Source organism: Amblyraja radiata, chromosome 1 (genome assembly GCF_010909765.2).
Source record: "Amblyraja radiata isolate CabotCenter1 chromosome 1, sAmbRad1.1.pri, whole genome shotgun sequence".
In the NCBI taxonomy this organism is placed as follows: Eukaryota; Metazoa; Chordata; class Chondrichthyes; order Rajiformes; family Rajidae; genus Amblyraja; species Amblyraja radiata.
In genome coordinates, this window is record NC_045956.1 from 170,755,433 (window position 1) to 170,778,074 (window position 22,642).

General features: G+C 44.8%; 1 long non-coding RNA gene across 1 annotated transcript; it reads right to left on the minus strand.

Annotated features, from left to right (window-relative positions):
- Nucleotides 1–634: 634 nt before the first annotated feature.
- On the minus strand, nt 635–13,821 carry LOC116982108. The gene is made up of 4 exons (XR_004414350.1): nt 13,812–13,821; nt 12,392–12,403; nt 2,779–2,783; nt 635–1,043 (listed from the first exon to the last, which is right to left on the minus strand). It is a non-coding gene; the product is annotated as an uncharacterized LOC116982108 (long non-coding RNA).
- Nucleotides 13,822–22,642: the final 8,821 nt, after the last annotated feature.

A 22,642-nucleotide genomic window follows, 5' to 3' on the forward strand; every position in this document is an offset into this window, starting at 1 on the left:
CCACATTATAATGGAAAGGTTGTAATCACCCAGCTGAACTGCAGTGAGAACTTTAAATAGTTGATGGGATAATTTCCAGGTTGATGTGACCTTGTCAACAACATTTGTCTCTTCTATAAACTGCTGCAATAAAGTATCGGAATTACATCTTTTGACAAATTACATCATTGACAAATCTTGCACATAGACCGATAATAACATTTTAATATAAATATATTGCATCAACAAACAGAAGTGTAAGAATAAGGAGCTGGAATAATCTGTTCAGACCCTGCACCCAACTGAGCTATTTAGTAGGAACATGGTTTTTGCTGCACAATCAGTATTCAATATTCAGTATTCAGTATTTCTTTAATATCATTTCACTGAGTACTCACATACACAGAGGAAACGAAAAAACGTTGCTCAATCGGTTTCCATTCAGTGTAAAAATAAGAACAAAAAAGGATAATAGATAGAGCTTTAAAAACAAATTAAAATTACCATTTTTTAAAGAAAGTAGGCCTAAAAATTAACAATATAATAAAAAGTCATTCTGATCGACAGTGGCTTCACAGTGGCTTTACTTTGACAGGTGCCTAACCGTCAAAGTATGGGCGCGGTTGGATGTGTGGATGAGCGATATTTTGGGAGGAGACAAAGTCCGTTAATCAGTCTTATTGCCTGTGGGAAGAAGCTGAGGAGCATCCTGCTGGTTTTGCAACTGATGCTCCTGTACCTCTTCCCAGATGGCAGAATGGAAAAGATGTGATGTGATGGGTGGTAGAGGTCCTGAATGATGGAGATGGCTCTGCTGATGCTCCTCTTCTTGTATATCTCCAGCAGGAAAGGGAGTGGGGCACCGATAATCCTGCTGGCGGTCTTCACTATCCTGTTTAGTTGATATTGTTCGTAAGCCTTGCAGCTCCCGAACCAGGAAGTGATGCCGTAGGTTATTATGCTCTCAATTGTGCCCCTATAAAAGGTTCTTAGATGGGCAGTGGGGAGACCTGCTTTCCGTAGTCTCCGGAGAGGGTGGAGTCGCTGTTGGGCTCTTTTGACCACTGCTGTGGTGTTGGTCATAGAGGTCAGGTCATCCGACAGGTGGAGTCCTAGGAACTTCACACTGCTGACCCTCTCCACAGCAGCTCCATCAATATACAGCGGTGTATGGTGTTGTTTCCCCGCCCTCCTGAAGTCGACCACCATCTCCTTAGATTTTCCCACATTAAGAGTGAGGTTGTGGGATTTGCACCATCCTGTGAGCAGCTCCACCTCCATCCTGTACGCCGACTCATCATTGTCGCTGATGAGACCCACCACTGTTGTATCATCAGCGAACTTGTTGATATAGTTGTTATTGAGTCTAGCAGTACAATCATGTGTAAGCAGACTAAACAGCAGGGGGCTTAGGACACAGCCTTGGGGCGAGCCAGTGCTCACGGCGATGGTTTTTGATGTCCGACTGCCCACCCTGACTGACTGCTGCCGTTGTGATAGAAAGTTAAGGACCCAGTTACAAGTGCCAGTATCCACCCCTAACAGCCTCAGCTTCTCCACCAACTGCTGTGGGATGATTGTATTAAAAGCAGAGCTGAAGTCTATAAAGAGGATCCTGGCATAAGTATTTTTCTGGTCGAGGTGTGACAGTGCGAGGTTCAGTGTTGTGGAGACTGCGTCCTCTGTGGACCGGTTGGCTCTGTAAGCGAACTGCAATGGGTGTAGGTCGGTAGGGAGACAATTTTTAATATGCTGCATAACCAGCCATTCAAAACACTTCATTAATATGGGTGTGAGAGCCACTGGGCGGAAGTAATTGTGACAGGCTGAGTTTGGTTTCTTCGGGACAGGAACGAATGTCCCATCCAATCCCAGATTGCAAGCTGACAATCAGCATTCTTAAGTAGCATATTTGCAATTTTTAGCTTCCAGTCCATAGGGATAGTTGTGCAATTTTGTACATTCTGATAGAAAGACATGCAGGTATGTAGGTAAATTGGATTGGTATCAATGCAAAAATCGTCCCTAGTGTGTGTAGGATAGTGTTAATATGCTGGGGTCGCTGGTCGGAGTGGACCCGGTGGGCCGTAGGGCCTGTTTCCGCGCTGTATCTCTAAACTAAGATCAAATCTCATTGAACCTCATTGAAACTTACCGAATAGAGAAAGGCCTGGATGGAGTGGATGTGGAGACAATGTTTCCACTAGTGGGAGAGTCTAGGACCAGAGGCCATAGCCTCAGGATTAAAGAATGCTCCGTTTGAAACGAGATGAGGAAGAATTTCTTTAGTCAGATTTAGTCAGGTAAATCTGTGGAATTCATTGCCACAGATGGCAGCGGAGGACAAGTCAATGGATATTTTTAAGGCAGAGATCGTCAGATTCTTGATTAGTACGGGTGTCAGAGATTATGGGGAGGAAGCAGGAGAATGGGGATGAATGGCGGAGTAGAATTGATGGGCCGAATGGCCTAATCATGCTCCTGTTACTTATGAACATGAACATATGAACCCCACAACCAGTATTTGTTAAATCCAAATGTGTACTCCATCAGCACGAGTAGATTTGTCGGTTTTATTCTCATTAATTTCTATACTATTGTTACGTTGATTATATTTTTCCCCAACTTTTATCTGTGTCTTCTGTTGTGAGGTTAGAAGTAAAATATTCATTGTCTGTTTTCCTTTCTCTGCCTCTAATTAACTCACTTTCATTGATCTCTTCCTTTTTGCATATTTTTAAATTAATTATCCTGATTTTATATTTATTATATACTTTTATGTGCTATTTTCCCTTTAACAATTTCTGGGTCATCCTTTATGTGCATATATGACTTCATGTTTCAAAATGTCAAGTGAACCTCACCCCACCACATCCTCCTCTCCCCCTCCTCCCACTGTGCCTTTGCAATATAGACTTGAAAGTGCACTTTTTTCTTTAGCTTTCTAACCCTCTGAGTTCCAGGTTGTGTGGTGGAGATGCCCCTCTCAAAGGAGGGAAGGGATATCACCCCATGGGCCACATGAGTGGCAAGGGTGTCTGGTATAATGATGTCAAATGCAATGCTAATGAGTGTATGTCTAGCCGTGGAGAATATCAGGAGAGCTTTTGTACAGTTCTTGTTTTGTGTATGTTAAAAAGAAATCTTGAAAACGTATATTTTTGGAACAAAAAATAGATCGGCAACCTGTTACCAATGATGGTGCGGCACAGTGGCTCAGCTGGTAGCGTCGCTGCCTCACAGTACCAGATACCTGGTTCGATCTTGACAACCATTGCTGTCTGTGTGGAGTTAGCATGTACTCCCTGTGACTGCACGGGTTTTCTTCGGGTGCTCCGGTTTCCTTCCACCTCCCAAAGACGTGCAGGTTTGTAGGTTAATTGACATGTAGGAGGTGGATGAGAGAGATAACATAGAACAAAAGTGAATGGCTGATTGATGATTTTGACTTGAATTGAAAGATACAGCATGGAAACAGGCCCTTCGGCCCACCAAGTCCACACTGACCATCGATTACCCATTCACACTAGTTCTATGTTATCCTGTTTTTGCATCCACTCCCTACACACAAAGGGCAATTGACAGAGGCCAATTAACCTACAAACTCACACGTCTTTGGGATGTGGGAGGAAACCGGAGCACTCAGAGGAGACCCACATGGTCACAGGGAGAACGTGCAAACTCCATGGGGACAGTGGTCAAGGTCAGGATCGAACCCGGGTCTCTGAAGCTGTGAAGCAGCAGCTGTGCCAGCTGCGCCACTGTGCCACCCTTCAGCATGGACTCAGAAGGACCTGGTTCATGCTGCACCTCTAAACTAAACTACAACCATCCCATTACCAGTGGCGATGGTACCTGCTACTACTAAATCCACAGCCTCTGATGGTCCCTCGCTCTCTACTTCACAATATCTGCTTCTTCAATGTTTGCCTTCATGACAGTCCGTCCGATATCTTCTTGTGTGGCTCAGTCAACGTTTGTTCAATTAGCATGGAATGCCTTGCAATATTTTACTACATTATGGGCCATGCATAAATCACGTCATCACTGCTGTGCGTTATTTACAGAACAAAGCTGCATTTGATTTACCTGTAGATCCAGCAGCAGAAGAGGATTGAAGGAAGAATAACTGCTCATTTATTATCAAGCAGCACTTCACTGAATACCTCATCAAATTTGTTATATTAGAATTTCAGGATGGCCCATTATAACTGCGTGTACACATATTGGCATATGTGTATATACATGATGGAAACTATATTGTGTGAAAATTATTTGACTGATTTCCGCAACATGAATAATACTCCGTAATTACTACTGACATAAGCAGCATTCAAAGAGAAGCAGGGGGAAGAACTGATTGGCTGAAGCCCGTGGGGAAGGTGAATCAGAGGTGAGTCAGAGGGGGAAAACTGTTGAAAAAGAGCGCCAAAAGGCAGCTAGACAGCACAGAGATTACGTGGAGTTTGAATAAGCAGCAACAAAGAGAAGCAGGGAGAAGAACTGGTTGGCTGAAGCCTGTGGGAAAGGTGAGTAAGTCACAGGGGAAAAAAACAGTTTAAAACTGAGGAATTTGGTTTGTAAATTGTAAAATTAGACAATTTATCAGTCAATATAAGCAAGGCTGCTCTAGGGGAGCAGCAGTGAGGGAGTGGCCTTGTGAGAAAAGTGTGAGTCTTTGGCTCAAGAGACTTCGGTGAGGAGGCTGAGGGAGGACGCCACACCAAACGAAAGAAGGAGATGTCAAGCAAGCTGATTCAGTGCGATGCTTGCAGTATGTGGGAGGTCAAGGACACTGCTGGTGCCTCTGGCTGCTACAAATGTGAGAAGTGCATCCAGGTAGAGCTCCTGAAGGACCGTGTTGGGGAACTGGAGAAACAAGTGGATGAGCTCAGGTTCGTCTGAGAAACGGAATCGTTCCTCGACGATTCCTAGTGTAAGATTGTTACACCTAAGGTACTGGAAGAGAGAAGGTGGGTGATGGTGAGAAAGGGATGGAAACATGGAATGCAAAGTTCCCCGGGTGTTGTACCTCTTGAGAACAGGTTCACCCACTTAGAAGCTGTCGGGACAGAAGATGTTAACACACTGAGTGGCGGACTCGCTTGCGAAGCAAAAAGTGCTGTTGAGCCAAAACCAATGAGGCTGACGTCAGGCAACGCCGTGGTAGTTGGAGACTCCATTGTGAGAGGTACGGACAGGGGTTTCTGTGGCAACAGACGGGATTCGAGGATGGTGTGCTGCCTCCCTGGTGCCAGGATCCAGGATGTCATTGACAGAGTGCAGAAAATCCTCAAGGGCGAAGGTGAACAGCCGGAGGTTGTAGTGTATGTTGGCTCAAACGATGTTGGAAAGAAGGGGATGAATATTCTGAAGCGTGACTTTAGAGAGCTCGGAAAAATGCTGAAAAGCAGGACCTCCAGGGTTGTTATCTCCGATTTGCTTCCAGTTCCTCATGCTGGACAGAGCAGGAACAGGGAGATACAGGAACTGAATGTGTGGCTGAGGAACTGGTGCAGGGGGCAGGGATTTAGATTCTTAGATCACTGGGATCTGTTTTGGAGTGGGGGAACTGCACAAAAGGGATGGATTGCACCTTAACAGGTGGGAGAACTGGCATTCTGGCAGGCAGGTTTGCCATTGCGACACAGGTGGTTTTAAACTGAATAAGGGGGGGGGGGGGGGGGTATCAAATGGGATAGTCAAGGTCGGAGTAAAAGGGAAAGGGTGGAAAGGGATAGTTAATGACTCCTGAATTAACGGGAAAGAAAGCTCACAAAGGGATAGGAGAGTATGGCCAAGTGTAATAGGGATCGATGTGAAAGGTGAGGTGCATAAGGAATTATAAGTATTGTATTTGAATGCGTGAAGTATAAGAAGTAAAGTAGATGAGCTTGAGGCTCAGTTAGAGGTTGGTAGACATGACATTGTGGGGATTACCGAGACGTGGCTGCAGGAGGATCGGGCCTGGGAACTTGATATTCAAGGTTATACATCCTATAGAAGGGGCAGGCAGTGGGCAGAGGAGGGCGGGTAGCTCTGCTGGTGAGGGATGGAATTCAGTCCCTTGCGAGGGAAGGTATAGGGACTGACGAGGTAGAGTCACTGTGGATTGAGATGAGGAATTGCAAACAAGAAGACACTGTTTGGTGTTACCTACAGACTCGCAAATAGTAGCCCGGATGTAGGGTGTAAGTTGCAGCAGGAGTTAAAACTGGCTTGTAACTAAGGTAATGCCACTGTGGTGATGGGGGATTTCAATATGCAGGTAGATTGGAAAAATCAGGTTGTTCAGGATCCCAAGAAAGAGAGTTTATAGTGTGCCTCCGAGATGTATTCTTAGAGGTGATTGTAATGGAGCCGACCAGAGAAAAGGCAATTCTGGATTTAGTGTTGTCCAATGAACGAGATTTGATAAGAGAACTCGAGGTAAAGGAACCGCTTGGAGGTAGCGATCATAATATGATTAGTTTTAATCTGCAATTTGAGAAGGAGAAGGTTAAATCGGAAGTGTCAGTGATGTAGTTGAACAAAGGGGTCTATTAAGGCATGAGGGAGGAGCTGGCCAAGGTAGACTGTAAAGGGATTCTAGCAGGAATGACGGTGGAACAGCAATGGAAGGAATTTCCGAGCATAATCCGGAAGACGCTGGATCATTTCATTCCAAAAAGGAAGAAAGATTCTAAGGGGAGGCAACTGTGGCTGACAAGAGAAGTTAGGGATATAATAAAACTAAAAGAAAAGATGTATAACACAGCAAAGAGTAGCTGGAAGCCAGAGGATTGGGAAACTTTCATAGGACAACAGAAGGAAACAAAGCGGGCAATACGGGCTGAAAAGATGACGTACGAGGGGAAGCTGGCCAGGAATATAAAGAAGGACAGTAAAAGCTTCTTTAAATATGTAAAGGGAAAAAGAATAGCAAAGTCAAATGTGGTTCCCTTGAAGGTTATTATGGGGAACAAGGAAATGGCAGAAGAGTTGAACAGGCACTTCGGATCTGTCTTCACTAAGGAAGACTCAAACAATCTCCCAGATGTACTGGAGGACAGAGGATCTAAGGGGGTAGAGGAACTGAAATAAATATTCATTAGGTGAGAAATAGTATTAGGCAGGCTAATGGGACTGAAGGACGATACATCCCCTGGACCTGATGGTCTGCATCCCAGGGTCCTCAGGGAGGTGGCTCTAGAAATAGTGGGCGCATTGGTGATCATTTTCCAATGTTCAAAAGATTCAGGATCAGTTCCTGTAGATTGAAGGATAGCTAATGTTATCCCACTTTTCAAGAAAGGAGCGAAAGAGAAAACGAGGAATTAAAGACCAGTTAGCCTGACTTCGGTGGTGGGAAAGATGCTGGAGTCAATTATTAAAGCGGTAATAATGGGGCATTTGGATAACATTAAAAGGATTAGTCCAAGTTTGCATGGATTTATGAAAGGAATATCATGCTTGACTAATCTTCTGGAATTTTTTGAGGATGTGCCAAGTAAAATGGACGAAGGGGAGCCAGTGGATGTAGTGTATGTAGACTTTCAGAAAGCCTTTGATAAGGTCCCGCACGGGAGACTGGTGACTAAAATTAGAGCACATGGTATTGGGGGTAGGGTGTTGACATGGATAGATAATTGGTTGGCAGACGGGAAGCAAAGAATAGGAGTGAACGCGTCCAGCTAAACAGGATAGTGAAGACAGCCAGGAGGATCATTGGTGCCCCCCTCCCTTTCCTGTTGGAGATCTACCAGAAGCGCTACATCCGCAGAGCCATCCACATAATTAAGGACCCTTACCACCCATCCCACCACATCTGCTCCATTCTGCCATCGGGGAAGAGGTGCAGGAGTATCAGCTGCAGAACCAGCAGGATGCTAAACAGCTTCTTCCCACAAGCAATAAAAATGGTTAACGGACTGTGTCCCCGCCCCATACACATACACTCCCACATCTAAACTCGCCCAAACCTTGACAGCTAGGCACCTGTCAAGGTAAAGTCACTGTTCGGTTTGTTTTTAGTTCAATTTTAGGTCTATTTTAGATATGGTAATTTTTAAGTTGTATGTATTTATTTCTGTTTTTATTAATTGCACTGACAAAAACTGATGAGAAACAATTTTTCGTTTCTTCTGTGTATGCAAGTACTCGGTGAAATGACAATAAAGTAAATACTGAATACTTATCAGAATGGCAGGCAGTGGCGAGTGGAGTGCTGCAAGGCTCGGTGTTGGGGCCGCAACTGTTTACCATATATATTAATGATTTGGAAGAGGGAATTAGGAGCAACACTAGCAAAACTGCAACAATCAGGTTCAGGAATGGCTACTTCCCCACAGCCATCAGGCTATTAAACCTGGCTCAGACAAAACCCTGATTATTATGAACCCATTTTCTGTTATTTGCACTTAATCAGTTTATTTATTCATGTATGTATATATTTATATTATGGTATATGGACACACTTATCTGTTTTGTAGTAAATGCCTACTATGTTCTGTGTGCTTAAGCAAAGCAAGAATTTCATTGTCCTATACAGGGACACATGACAATAAACTCACTTGAACTTGAACTTGAACTTGAAGTTTGTGGATGACACAAAGCTGGGTGGCAGTGTGAACTGTGAAGAGGATGTTAGGAGGTTGCAGGGTCTCCTGGACAGGTTGAGTGAGTGGGCAGATGCGTGGCAGATGCAGTATAATATAGATAAATGTGTGGTTATCCACTTTGGTGGTAAAAACAAGGGGGCAGATTATTATCTCAATGGGGTTAGGTTAGGTAAGGGGGAGGTACAGCGAGACCTGGGTCGTCCTTGTACACCGGTCACTGAAAGTTGGCGTGCAGGTACAGCAGGAAGTGAAGAAAGCTAATGGAATGTTGGCCTTCATAACAAGAGGATTTCAGTATAGGAATAAAGAGATTCTTCTGCAGTTGTATAGGGCTCTGGTGAGACCACATCTGGAGTATTGTGTACAGTTTTGGTCTCGTAATTTGAGGAAGGACATCCTTGTGATTGAGGCAGTGCAGCGTAGGTTCACAAGATTGATCCCTGGGATGGCGGGACTGTCATATGAGGAAAGATTGAAAAGACTAGGCTTGTATTCACTGGAGTTTAGAGGGATGATGGGGTTTCTTATAGAAACATATACAATTATAAAAGGACTGGACAGGCTAGATGCAGGAAAAATGTTCCCAATGTTGGGTGAGTCCAGAACCAGGGGCCACAGTCTTAGAATAAAGGGGAGGCTATTTAGGACTGAGGTTAGAAAAAACGTTTTCACCCAGAGAGTTGTGAATTTGTAGAATTCCCTGCCACAGAGGGCAGTGGAGGCCAAATCACTGGATTGATTTAAGAGAGAGTTAGAGATCTAGGTGCTGGTGGAATCAAGGGATTATGGGGAGCAGGCAAGCACGGGTTATTGATTGTGGACGATCAGCCATGGTCACAATGAATGGCAGTGCTAGCTTGAAGGGCCAAATGGCCTCCTCCTGTACCTATTTTCTATGTTTCTATGTTTTGGAGACCTCTGCTTCTTGCCTGTGGCGTGCACAGCCTAAGGTTGTAAGACAACTTGTTCTGTTTGAACTTCTGTTTGTGCACGCCGGGTTGATTGCATTCGTTGAAACAGGGTGGACCACGTGAAGGTTGCAATCTCCCACCCCATATTGGTTACTCATGATTTCAAACACATCCTGTAATTATTAGATAGTCATAGAATTGAACAGCACAGAAACAGGCCCTGCAGCCCAACTAACCAATGCCGACCAAAATGCCCCTTCTATGATAATCCCATTTGATCCATATCCCTCTGAACCTTTACTATCCATGTACCTATCCAAGAGAACATTGTTATTGTACCTGCCTCAACCAACCCCTCAGACTAAAAGGACGTACCTTTAGAAAGGAGAGGAGGAGGAATTTCTGTAGTCAGAGGGTGGTGCCACATGATGTGAACTCATGAAGTTATGAGCATGAAAACAAACCATGCCGACCACTGATTACCCATTCATACTAGTTCGCTGTCATCCCACTTACACACTATCATCCAACTTACACATTTGCCCTCTACATACATGGGCAATTTCCAGAGGCCAATTCATCTACAAACCTGCACATTTTCGGGATGTGGGAGAAAACCGTAGCACCCAGACGAAGCCCATGCGAAGCCCACAGGGGGACGTGCAAACTCCACGTGGCTGGCACCCAGCTTGTAGTTCAAACAGAAGATAAACACAAAATGCTGGAGCACTCAGCGGGACAGGTAGCATCTCTGGAGAGAAGGAATGGGTGACGTTTCGGTCGAGACCCTTCAGACTAATATGGGGACTGTTTGTTCAAACTGCAAGTTGGACAAATTCTGTACATTCTTAGCACGCCAGGGATAAGTACCAAGCTTTAAGACCTCAGCCAAAAAGTGCAAACATGTTCCTTTGCAGGAGAATATCCTCTTTGTTAGCTACAGGTATATATATGTCTGGTATGCCGAACAAAATCAAAGTTTCAAATGTATTTGAAATATAACTATTAAATATAATTTATTTCTAACTCGACACCGTCTACAAAACAAATGTTATTGCCGTGTTTAAATTGTCACAGGTGCATTGTATCATTTGGCAGCGGTTAGACTGGAAGTGGGGGGGGGGGGGGGGGGGGGAAGGAGGAATTTAAATTCCATTCTAACCTACAGTAATCTGATCATTCGATCTCTCAGTCATGCAACAAACCAACTAGAGTTCAGCACTCCATATTAGGCGAGCAGAAGCTTTACCAGATAATAACTGTGTGGAAAGGAACTGCAGATGCTGGTACAGAATATACTAAAGACAGATACAAAGTCCTTGAGTAACTCAGCGGGTCAGGCAGTCTGAACGCTGAGTTACTGTGTAACGGGCCGATTCAACCCTCACGATTTGGGCCGAACGAATCGGACAAAGCGGGCCCATCCCACGTCGGGTCCCCATTGTTTTTGGCGCACATCCTTGCCCAGGATAATAAAGTTTGAGTCCAACTAGATAATAGAGTCCAACAATGGGTGGCTACGGTGGCGCAGCGGTAGAGTTGCTGCCTTACAGCGCTTGCAGCGCTGGAGACCCGGGTTTGATCCTAACTACGGATGCTGTCTGTACTGAGTTTGCACGTTCTTCCCGTGACCGCGTGGGTTTTCTCCGAGATCATTGGTTTTCTCCCACACTCCAAAGACGTGCAGGTATGTAGGTTAATTGGCTTGGTGTAACTATAAATTGTCCCCAGTGTGTGTAGGATGGTGTTAATGTGCGGGGATCACTGGTCGGTGTGGACTCAGTGGGCCAAAGAGCCTGTTTCCGCGCTGTATCTCTAAATTAAACTAAATTAAATAGGGTGCAGAATTGTTGGCGTTGGATTTTATGTCTGCTTCCTCTGGTCAAGTGCCCTGGGTGCCTCTTTAAAAGCTGCACATTAATTTCAGCGGGATAGTTGCACAAGGTCCTTACGGGATTGTTGCCAACTTTATGTCTAATCTGCAGGAGGGATGTGGGCGGCTGGAGTTTGAGGATCTACCCGGTGTTTTGGAAAGATGCTGAGGTGAAGAACAAGTGACCACTAATGTAATTTATGAATTGAAAGGCAGGAAATCATTCTAAGCCACCTCATACTTTAAAGCCAAATTTTGATGCCAACACAATTACTACATAGAATTAACTGGTCAATGACATCGTTTCCAGCCTCCCAGTTACTCTGCTACTTTTCCTTCTTCGTACACTCATCTGCTGTTCCCAAGTCCCTCATTTCCCTTGTATCTCCCTGTCTTCAGAGTCATAATCATATAGTCCTACAATGTGGAGATAGGCCCTATGGCCCAACTTGCCCATGCTAACTAATATGGTGTCACGGGTGAGGGGAGAAGGCAGGAGAATGGGGTTAGGAGGGAGAGATGGATCAGCCATGATTGAATAGCGGAGTAGGCTTGATGGGCCGAATGGCCTAATTCTACTATCGCTTATGAACTTACGAACATGCCCCATCTGCACTGGTCCCACCTGCCTGCATTTGGTCAATGTCACTCTAAACCTATCCTATCCATGTACTCTTCGACCTATATTCCTCGCTTTACATTTCACTCCTCTTCTTCCCTTATTTGACACCCTTTGCCTCGTTTCTCTTCTGCTGCCTTTGGGTACTGCTCCACACATTTGCCAATCAAACCTGCATTCATCTACATTCACTTGCAACTTGCCAGGCATTGTCCTGCCCCCACCTCTCTTTTCCAGCTCCCTCTCCTCTACTACTATCAGGCTGAAGAGGGGTCCCGACCCGAAATATCATCTGTCCATTTCCTCCACGGATGTTGCCTGACCCATTGAGTTCCTCCAACATTTATGTTTTGTGTTTTGTTCACCAAGCTGAGGTTGATTTTAACTTTTTACAATGGGGGGAAATTACCTGAAAATATTACTGCCTTTTTAACAGCAGCTGTAAAGTCTTCGCCTTTTCTACAATGGGTTAACTTATCATCTTGATGAGTTAACCCAGCTTGCAGCGTGTTTCTGAGAATTGACCAATGTTATGAAGCAACTTGGACACTGATTGCCACATCTGTACAGAACTGGTTGGAGTTTCCACTGTGGGGAACAAACCTGTTGCATTAGCAGCAGAGCCTAAAAGCGTAGCATCATACATAATCATTGCTGCTGTCAGCTTTAGTATTGTTGGGCATACTGTGAGGGTTCAGCGAATGGCCTGGTTTCCAATAGGTGGTATTGGGCTTATGTATGTATTTATGGTGATAATTAAGTATGTCGATGCATAAAGCTGCTGTAATTGCTGATAATGGATTACGCATGTCTCACCACAGTCACTCTCTCTTCTCCGCCCTCCCATCAGGCAGGAGGTGCAGAAGTTTGAATACGCACACCTCCAGATTCAGGGACAGTTTCTTCTCTGCTGTTATCAGGCAACTGGACCGTCCTCTCACCAACGAGAGAGCAGTGCTGATCTACCATCTACCTCATTGGAGATTTTCGACCTATCTTTAATTGGACTTTACTGGACTTCATCGTGCTCTAAACGCTATTCCCTTTGTCCTGCATCTGTACACTGTGGACAGCCCGGTTGTCATTATAGTCTTTTCCCTGACCGGATAGCACGCAACAAAACGTTTCTTTACTGTACCTCGGTACATGACAATAATAAACTAAACTAAACTAAAATAAACTAAACAAAAACTAAAACTATAATGTATGCACGGGACAAGCTGTTCACACAGAAAGTGGAGGATGCCCTGAACACGCTGGTGTGACTGATAGTGATAGAAGCAGTTACAATAGAGACATTTTAGAGGCTTTAAGACAGGTACATGGATCAAAGGGAATTGAGGGATATGGATCATGTTCAGGCAGAGGAGAGGAGTCCAACGTTGCAGCCACTGTGGACTGGAGGTGCTATTCTTGTACCGTATCATCCACTATCTACCTTATTGGAAACCCTCGGATTCTCTTTGATCGGACTTTACTGGACTTTGCCTTGCACTAAATATTATTCCCTTTATAATGTATCTGTACACAGTGGATGGCTCGATTGTAATCATGTATAGCCTTTCTGCTGACTGGTTAGCACACAACACAAGCTTTTCACTGTACCTCAGTGCACGTGACAATAAACTCAACTCAACTCAAGACTTGCCTGGGACAGGTGCTGCAGGCAGCTGGGCTAACAAGGAGTATTGGGTGAGTATTGGTTGATTGATAAACAGTGATAATTTTTCTGAAATTAGACACAAAATGCTGGAGTAACTCAGCGGGACAGGCAGCATCTCTGGAGAGAAGGAATGGGTGACGTTTCAGGTCGAGACCCTTCTTCAGACTGAATTTCCTTCATGTCCTTCCATGATCACGGCCTGTTTCATGCCATTCCAAAGTTGAATTTTACACCGATTCTTAACATGGATGTGAGATGACTAGGTGCGGAAATATATGGCCTAGAAGCCAGTAAGAAGGATTGGAGCCAAATATCTGAGGCAGCTACCATTGTCAAAATAAAGAAAGCCAGACCATTTTTTCTATATCACACTTCGCAAGAAAATCACAATTTGCTCTTATTTCCCACATGCTTTCCTGGTCTCAGATGTCCGCTTTACTCAATATGCCAGACAGCTACATCGCCGAATACTTGCTGCATATTATTAGGAGCACAATCCCTCTGGGAAACTGCGCAACCTTTGCAGATTCTCGTTGCAGAGGTGAATGGAACAGAACGGGATCGCTGTGGACATCCGATATCTCCTCGCGGCCGACAGAAATAAGCTCAGCGAGTCTGTAATTCATCCTTACATGGAGCTCGGAGCTGGCTGGTGCGCCCTGGAAAGAATGTAGCGTTTTCTATCTTCTCCTTGAAGCGGCCTTTTCACGGGGCGACTTGACGCAAGAGTTAACCGGAGTTTAACATCGTGGGAACCTCGTGCGATAACAGTACGGCATTCGTGGACCACCGTGGACCACCGTAGCGCTAACGGCAGGTAGTCGTGTAACTTGGTCACTCGGGAGAAAATTCAAGAAAGTTTGAATTTCTCCAAGAGTGACTTGTACACTTGTGGTTGAGTATTGCAACATTATATGAACGTAGTGGCCAGTGCGATATCCGTAATAACTCTTGCGGGTACCGTGGGAACTCCTGCGAACGGTGAACCCGGAAGCTGGACAGAGGGGACAGAAGGTGAGTAAAAATTATCTTCTGTGGGATTGAATTTAAAAAATAAATAAAAATAAAGATTTGCATCCGCATATGGACATCAACTTATTCATGAGTTATGTTAATGAGATTCAAGAAAATAACTATAATCTTTAAAAGGGACTTTAAAAGGGACTTTACTGAAAGGTCACGCATTTTTATGGTCCGTGAGAAATTTTTCACATGTACTTCTTTGAGAGATACAGGTCGGAGACCTCGGGTCCAGGGGTCCGGAACGCTACCAATCAATGTTGTACAGAGACCCGTGTAAGGAATGAACTGCACATGCTGGTTTAAACCGAAGACAGACACAAAAAGCTGGAGTAACTCAGCGAGTCAAGCAGCATCTCTGGAGAAAAAAAGCTGATGTTTCGGGACGAGACACATCTTCAGACTCAATTCCGATTAGGCTGTCTGAAGAAGGGCTCCGATTCGAATCGTCACCTATTCTTTTTCTCCAGAGATGCTGCCTGACCCGCTGACTTACTCCAGCTTTTTATGTTTTTCTTCCCAGATCTGACTTACCTGCTGAGTTACACCAACATTTTGTGTCCTTCTGTGCATATTAACCAGCATTAACCAGCGTCTGCAGTTCCTTTAGACATTACCTAACTTCAGATTTTAGAGATATAGCGCGTGGGAACTCCTGCGAACGGTAAACCCGGAAGCTGGACAGAGGGGACAGAAGGTGAGTAAAAATATCGACAAGGGAACATGTGTCCTTCGAGGACGTCCCACCTAATTGTCATTGTTGGATAATCTTTTTAACAGGAACACTTGCAGAGATGGCTCCCAGAAAATCTCAAAGAAAGGGGGTAAAGCGTGTCAGAGATGTTTTTGCCATGTTGCGCTATTCAGTTTCTATATTGTTTCAGTTTCTATATCTATATTGTTGCTCTATTCAGTTTCCCAGGGGGTCGGGACGGGACTGGAGTTGGGAGGGAAAGGTGGGGGAGTCGAGGGAGAGGAGGGGGAGACAGTCTTCATTTACTGGCGGCGGGTGTCTGTCACTGAAACAGGCAGGTGAGATTTCACATCCACCTTGTGTGTGCCTCTCTCTCTCTCTCCCTCCCTCTTACACAGGCTGAGAGACTCTGCCTCTGTGAGTGTACGTCTCTTTCTCCCCCTCTCCCACACACAGTAAGACCGAGGTACTGTGCTCAGTCCATCTGTGTCTCCCACATACACAGTAAAATATGTCTCCAAATGAGCCAATTCAACCAAGGGAGGATATATATAGTGTGTGAAAAAAAAAGTTACATCATTTGTGTCACGTGTAGTTCACGATGTTCATTCAAGATTTAATGCGAAAGCTCGGGAAACGGACAAGTCACTCGCACAAATAACAGAAATGCCGAGTACCGTGGGAACTCTTTATCTACCCCCGTTATATCGTGCGAGACTCGTGCTGGACCACGATCTCTTCACTCTGGTGACATCTTGCGTCAACTCGCCCCGTGAAAAGGCCCCATGAGGGTTGCGTTACAACCGCGGCCAAAAGGTGAAGAAAATCAACGCAGGTGAGTTTGCCCATTAGCGAGCTTTTGATCCCTCACAAGCTCGTTAGAAGTGTACGAGCATCCAACGCAACACGTAAAGTGAGTCCCTGACCGTGAGATTCTACATGAGGTTTCAGGCTGACTTAGTTTAGTTGATTACTGCCACACGTAACAAAGTATAGTGACAGTTTTTGTTTGCATGCTATCAAGTCAAAGAAAAGACTAGACACTAACACAATCAGCACATCCACAGTTCTCTTGAAATAAAGATTTAAAAGACCTTGAGTTTGGTTTATTGAGTTTGACTTTAGTTTATTGTCATATGTACTGTGCAATAAAAGGTTTTTGTTGCGTACTAACCAGTCTGCGGAAAGACAATACATGACCACGATCGAGCCATCCACAGTGTACAGATTAAGCAGAGCATAGTTAAAGTAAGAATATTGGACTCAAAATGCCGGAGTAACTCAGCGGGACAGGCAGCATCTCTGGAGAGAAGGAACGGATGGCGTTTCGGGTCTGAAGACGGGTCTCGACCTGAAACGTCACCCATTCCTTCTCTCCAGAGGTACTGCCTGTCCCGCTGAGTTACTTCAGCAATTGGTGTTTATCTTCAGTGTAAACCAGCATCTGCAGTTCCTTCCTACATGTAAAAGCAAGAAATGATGCTGTCGGAGTAGAGATTTAAAAGAGTGGAGCGATTGTGATGCGTGATTGCAGATCCACCGCTGTGACTAGCACACAAAGAGTCGTCTGGGTTGGTTGTAACAAGAGTGGAACGATTGTGATGGACCCTCTTCTTGGACTGACATGCAAAGAGTCTCCATGCTCCAACGCCATCTTGTCCAAAAAGATAAAACAGAATCATGTCTTTCATCTGTAGATGGAATCTGAACCATTGAGATGTTGACACTTCTCTCCCTTAAGTTTTTAGTTCAGAGATACGGCGCGGAAACAGGCCCTTCGGCCCACCGAGTCCGCTCTGACTCGCGCTCCCTGCCTATTAACACTATCCTACACATACTAGGGACAATTTACACTTATATCAAGCCCATTAACTTACAAACCTGTATATTTTTGTAGGTAGTGTGGGAGGAAACCGGAGCACCTGGAGAAAACCCATGAAGTCATGGGGAGAACAAACAAAGTTTGTACAGACGGTACCCGTAGTCAAGATCGAACCTGGGTCTCTGGTGATGTGAGGCAGCAACTCCACCACTGCGCTGCAGGGCTGCCACAAAATCAATGGCAGTTGTTAGGCCAGCAGAAAGAACATGCAATATTTAATTCCAGGGATGAATTACCCACTGCCCAAATGATGTCAGCTCTATGACATCCCCATCTTCACTGATACCAGACAGATTCTATCTCATTATAAAAATATTGATTTTGTTTAGACTACTCTCGCACTTAGACATTGAAGCACCACTTGTCAGCTCATGGACATGGTACAGAGACTATTTGGATTCAATCTGCAATCTGTTATCTAGCTTTGAAATGGTCTTTCCATAATCTAGCGTACTCTCCGATTCACCTCCACCTCACTGCAGACCATGGATTTTCTCTATGGAACTGATCCATTACATAGAAACATAGAAACATAGAAAACAGGTGCAGGAGTAGGACATTCGGCCCTTCAAGCCTGCACCGCCATTCAATATGATCATGGCTGATCATCCAACTCAGTATCCTGTACCTGCCTTCTCTCCATACCCCCTGACCCCTTTAGCCACTAGGGCCACATCTAACTCCCTCTTAAATATAGCCAATGAACTGGCCTCAACTACCTTCTGTGCCAGTGAATTCCAGAGATTCACCACTCTCTGTGTAAAACATGCTTTTCTCATCTCGGTCCTAAAAGACTTCCCTCTTATCCTTAAACTGTGACCCCTGGTTCTGGACTTCGATGTCCCCAACATCGGGAATAATCTTCCTGCATCTAGCCTGTCCAACCCCTTAAGAATTTTGTAAGTTTCTATAAGATCCCCCCTCAATTTCCTAAATTCTAGCGAGTACAAACCGAGTCTATCCAGTCTTTCTTCATATGAAAGTCCTGCCGTCCCAGGAATCAGTCTGGTGAACCTTCTCTGTACTCACTCTACGGCAAGAATGTCTTTCCTCATTACAACGCTAAGAACTATATTCTGGACTCTTACATGCACTTTGGTCTACCTAAATACTTGAGTTTGACTTGATTGTATTTACAGTGCATTCAGGAAGAATTCAGACCCCTTCATTTTTTCCACGTTTTGTTACGTCACAGTCTTATTTTAAAATGGATTACATTCTTTTTTTTCTTATCATTAATCTACACACAATACCCCAGAATGCAGAAGCAAAAACAGGTGTTTAGAAATGTTTGGTTTTGGTAAAAAATGGAAATTGCCTCTAGTATGTAGGATAGAGCTAGTGTACGGGGTGATCGCTGTTTGGCACAGACTCAAAGGGCCTGTTTCCACACATTATCTCTAAAGTCTAAAGTGATGTAACATTTTGAATATTACTAAAAGAACCAAGGTATTTTTGTGGAAGTGTTATCCAATGCCTGACACCAAGCCAAATAAGAGGAAATAAAGCGGAGGAATTAAGTACGTTTATTTAATACAGGGCAAATGGGGGGATTGGAAAGAGCAAAAGAAAAATACTATAATTAGAAGCGTACAGGAGGGAAAAGATGACAAAAGTGATGATGCAGCGAGAGGCAAATAGATTTCACAAGCTCACAATTTCACAAGTTATAGGAATGGAATTAATCCATTCGGCCCATCGAGTCTACTTCACCATTCAATCATGACTGATCTCTGCCTCCTAATCCCATGTTCTTGCCTTCTCCCCATAACCCCTTTCTGTGTAAAATACATGCCCCCCACATCTACCTTAAACGGTGCCCATCTCATCTTGATGCTATACCCTCCAACCTTTGACAATTCCATGCTAGGAAATAGGTTCTGACTACCCTAACCATGGCTCTCATCATTTTATATACCTCTCTCTGGTCTCCTCGCAGTTTCTCAAGCTCCAGAAAAAAACAATCCCAGTTTGTCTAAACTCACTTTATAGCCAATCACCTTTAATCCAGGCACCACTCTCGTAAACCTCTTCTGAACCCTCTCCAAATTCATCACATCCTTCCTGCAATGGGGCAACAAGAACTGCACACAATATATACGATGCAACCTAACCAAAGCCCTATAAAACTGCAACATGACTTCCTGACTTCCTACTCAATGCCCTGACTGATAAAGGAAAGCATAAGCCTTCTTTACTACTGTAATCAATTTGTGTTGCCACTTTTAGGGGGCTATGGACTTGGAGCCTAATTAGGGAGGGATTACTCTACTTACGTTGACACTTTCGGGAAACTGTTTAGGTTTAGCATTAGGTTTTGCCACATGTACTGAGGTACAGTGAAAAGCTTCTCAGCATTGTACCACAACAGTTCCATAGACCAAGTACAATGTCTTCAATGTGGTAAAGGTGGGATGTCTTTGATTAGAGACACAAAATGTTGGAGTAACTCAGCCGGACAGGCAGCATCACTGGAGAGAGGTAATAGGTGACGTTTTGGGTCAAGACCCTTCTTCAGAGTGAGAGACAGGGGAGAGGGAGACACAGAGATATGGAAGGGCACAGTGTGTGAAAACGAGACATCAAAGAGGACGAGCTTCAAGGAAAATGTAGAATTGATCATTGTTAGCTAGGGGAAGCAGCGATACATTTTGTTGCCAGCAGTGAAATACTTAAAAAGAACACACAATACACAATAGAATTTAACACAAACATCCACCACAGCATTCCTCATTGTGGTGGAAGGCAACAAAGTTCAGTCAGTCCTCCTCCTTTGTTCATCCGTGGTTGGGGCCATGAACCCTCCGTAGTTGCCGCTATGGATGGCCCGATGTACAGGTCCTCTTGTTGGGATGATCAAACCTCTGATGTTGGGATGGTCAAACACATTCCGCGGCTTGGAGTGCCTGTATCGGCACTTTCCTACCGGAGACCGCAGGATGTTCTAGGACGCAAGCCGGCGGTCGGAGCTCTTCCCCAGTGGTCCCTGGCAAGGGATCCCAGGCTCCGGATGGTAAGTCCATGCCACACCCGCAGCTCGAAGCTCCGCAGACCACAGCCCCATGATGCCAAAGTCACCAGGCCAGCGACCGGAGCACTCCTTTCTGGCAACCCCCAGCAAGGGTTCGCCCGCTCCACGATGGAAAAGTCCATGCTGCGCCAGCTGCTGAAGCTCTTGGGCCCAACACCAGGAAAGGCCGCTCCAATTTATGCTGTTAGGCCGCGAGGGAGGCGGCATGGAAAACGTTCTTCTCTCCGTCGAGGAGGCGACCAAAAGCGGTTCCCCCCTTTCCCCCCCCCCCCACCACCCCCAAACAAGACAAACCAAGAGACACCCAAACTAACATTTAGACACACCAAAAAAAAAAAAAAAAGTCGTAATAACGAACACGCTGCTGACAGGGCAGCCGACTCGCAGCACCACCACCAACCAGAGGTAAAGGGAATAACATGAATAACGTTTAGTGCTAGATAAAGTCTAGTAAAGTCCGATCAAAGATAGGCCGATGGTCTCCAATGAGGCAGACAGTAGCTCAGACGGCTCTTTCCAGTTTTGCTTATATTATTCACGACTGTCCATTTAACTGGCAGAGAAAGCACACATCAGCCATATTAAAGCAGGTGACATCTCTGGGCACCCACAGATATTGACATGAATACACATTAAGAGTTTAATAGCTTGCAAATTCTAGATGGAGGCACTTAGTCACTTCTCTCTGTGTTTGCCATGGCTTTTAAGCACATCTGTATTTTTTTTAACTGATTACATGGTGCAACAATCTCATTATCTGCTTTAGAATACTAACCTTTCCATGTTTAATTAGCTCACGGTTACTGCTGATATAACCGCGGATGAGTTTCTCATCATTTGAGTATTCCATGTAGGCTAATAAATACACCTTTGAAATATTTGTAAGACTGACATATATATATATATATATATATCTATGTGGCTTTAGGGATTTTCAATCTTCATTGTAATGCTGGAAATGTCTTCAATTTAAAGTTAAGACTAAAGTAATTCTGGTGTCCAGAAATGTCATCTCATTCAGAAATCAGATACAATGGAGTTGAAAGAAGAACGGTCGGTTGGCTGTTCTCAGTCTTCCAAGTGAGGGCCAAGTATCTGAAACTGATGGTAAGAAGTCATGGAACTGGTTTCCAGTAGGAATTCAGAAGGGAATAACATGTTCTGCATTGGGAATTCCCTGCCGACCCACTCAGCTGACTTTTAGTTTAGTTTAGAGATACAGGTCTTTTGGCGTACCGAGTCCGTGCCGATCAAAGATCCCTGCACACTAAAACTATCCTACACTCTAGGGACAATTTAAAAAAAACAATTTTTACCAAAGCCAGTTAACCTGCAAACCTGTACATCTTTGGAGTGTTGGAGGACACCGGAGCATCCGGAGAAAACCCACGCAGGTCACGGGGAGAACGTACAAACTCTGTACAGACAGCACTGGTAGTCAGGATCGAACCCGGATCTATGGCGCTGTAAGGGAGCAACACCACCCTCTCCCTCACCCTCTCTCTCTCTCTCTCTCTCTCCTCCCCCCCCCCTCACTCTCTCTCTCCCTCTCCCTCTTTTGCTCTCCATCTCCCTCTCTCTCACCCCCTCCCCCTCTCCCTCCCCCTCTCCCACCGCTCAGGGCATTGAAAGTCACTATGTAATTTTAGGTAGGGGCTAAAAATGCCCGATAATTCTTGCTCCTGTGCTATGAGGGTCTTCTTTAATCGCCCAAGATGAAAGCACATCTGCCAGGCTGACACTCAGAGATCTTTGATGCTACAATCTGTCCGAGGGACAGAGATTCCACCATGAAGACATACCAATGCAAGCAGTATTTTCTCAATGCTTTCCTGAAAAGCAGCAGCAGAAAAATAATCCAACCAAATGACTAGTCAAACAGCATTGCCTGTAAAACTTTAAATCTTCGCCAAATGTTTTGGTCATCCTGTTAGAGGAAAGATGTTGTCAAGCTACAAAGGATGCAGAGAAGTTTGACGTGGATATAGCCAGGACTCGAGGGCCGGAGCTATAAGGAGAGGTTGAGCAAACTAAGACTTTATACCTTGGAGCGCAGGAGGATGAGGGGTGGTCCTACACTTCCTTATCATCGTCTGTTTTGATCTGTCCTTTTCACAGCCAACCGTTCCATATTTCTAGACTCTCTCTCCTCTAACTCTCAGTCTGAAGAAGGGGCCCGACCCGAAACGTCACCCATTCCTTCTCCACATAGATGCTGCCTTACCGAGTTACCTCTTGAGTTGCTCCAGCATTTTGTGTCTATGAGAGCTCTCATGTTACATAGATACATAGATACATAGAAAATAGGTGCAGGAGTAGGCCATTCGGCCCTTCGAGCCTGCACCGCCATTCAATATGATCATGGCTGAT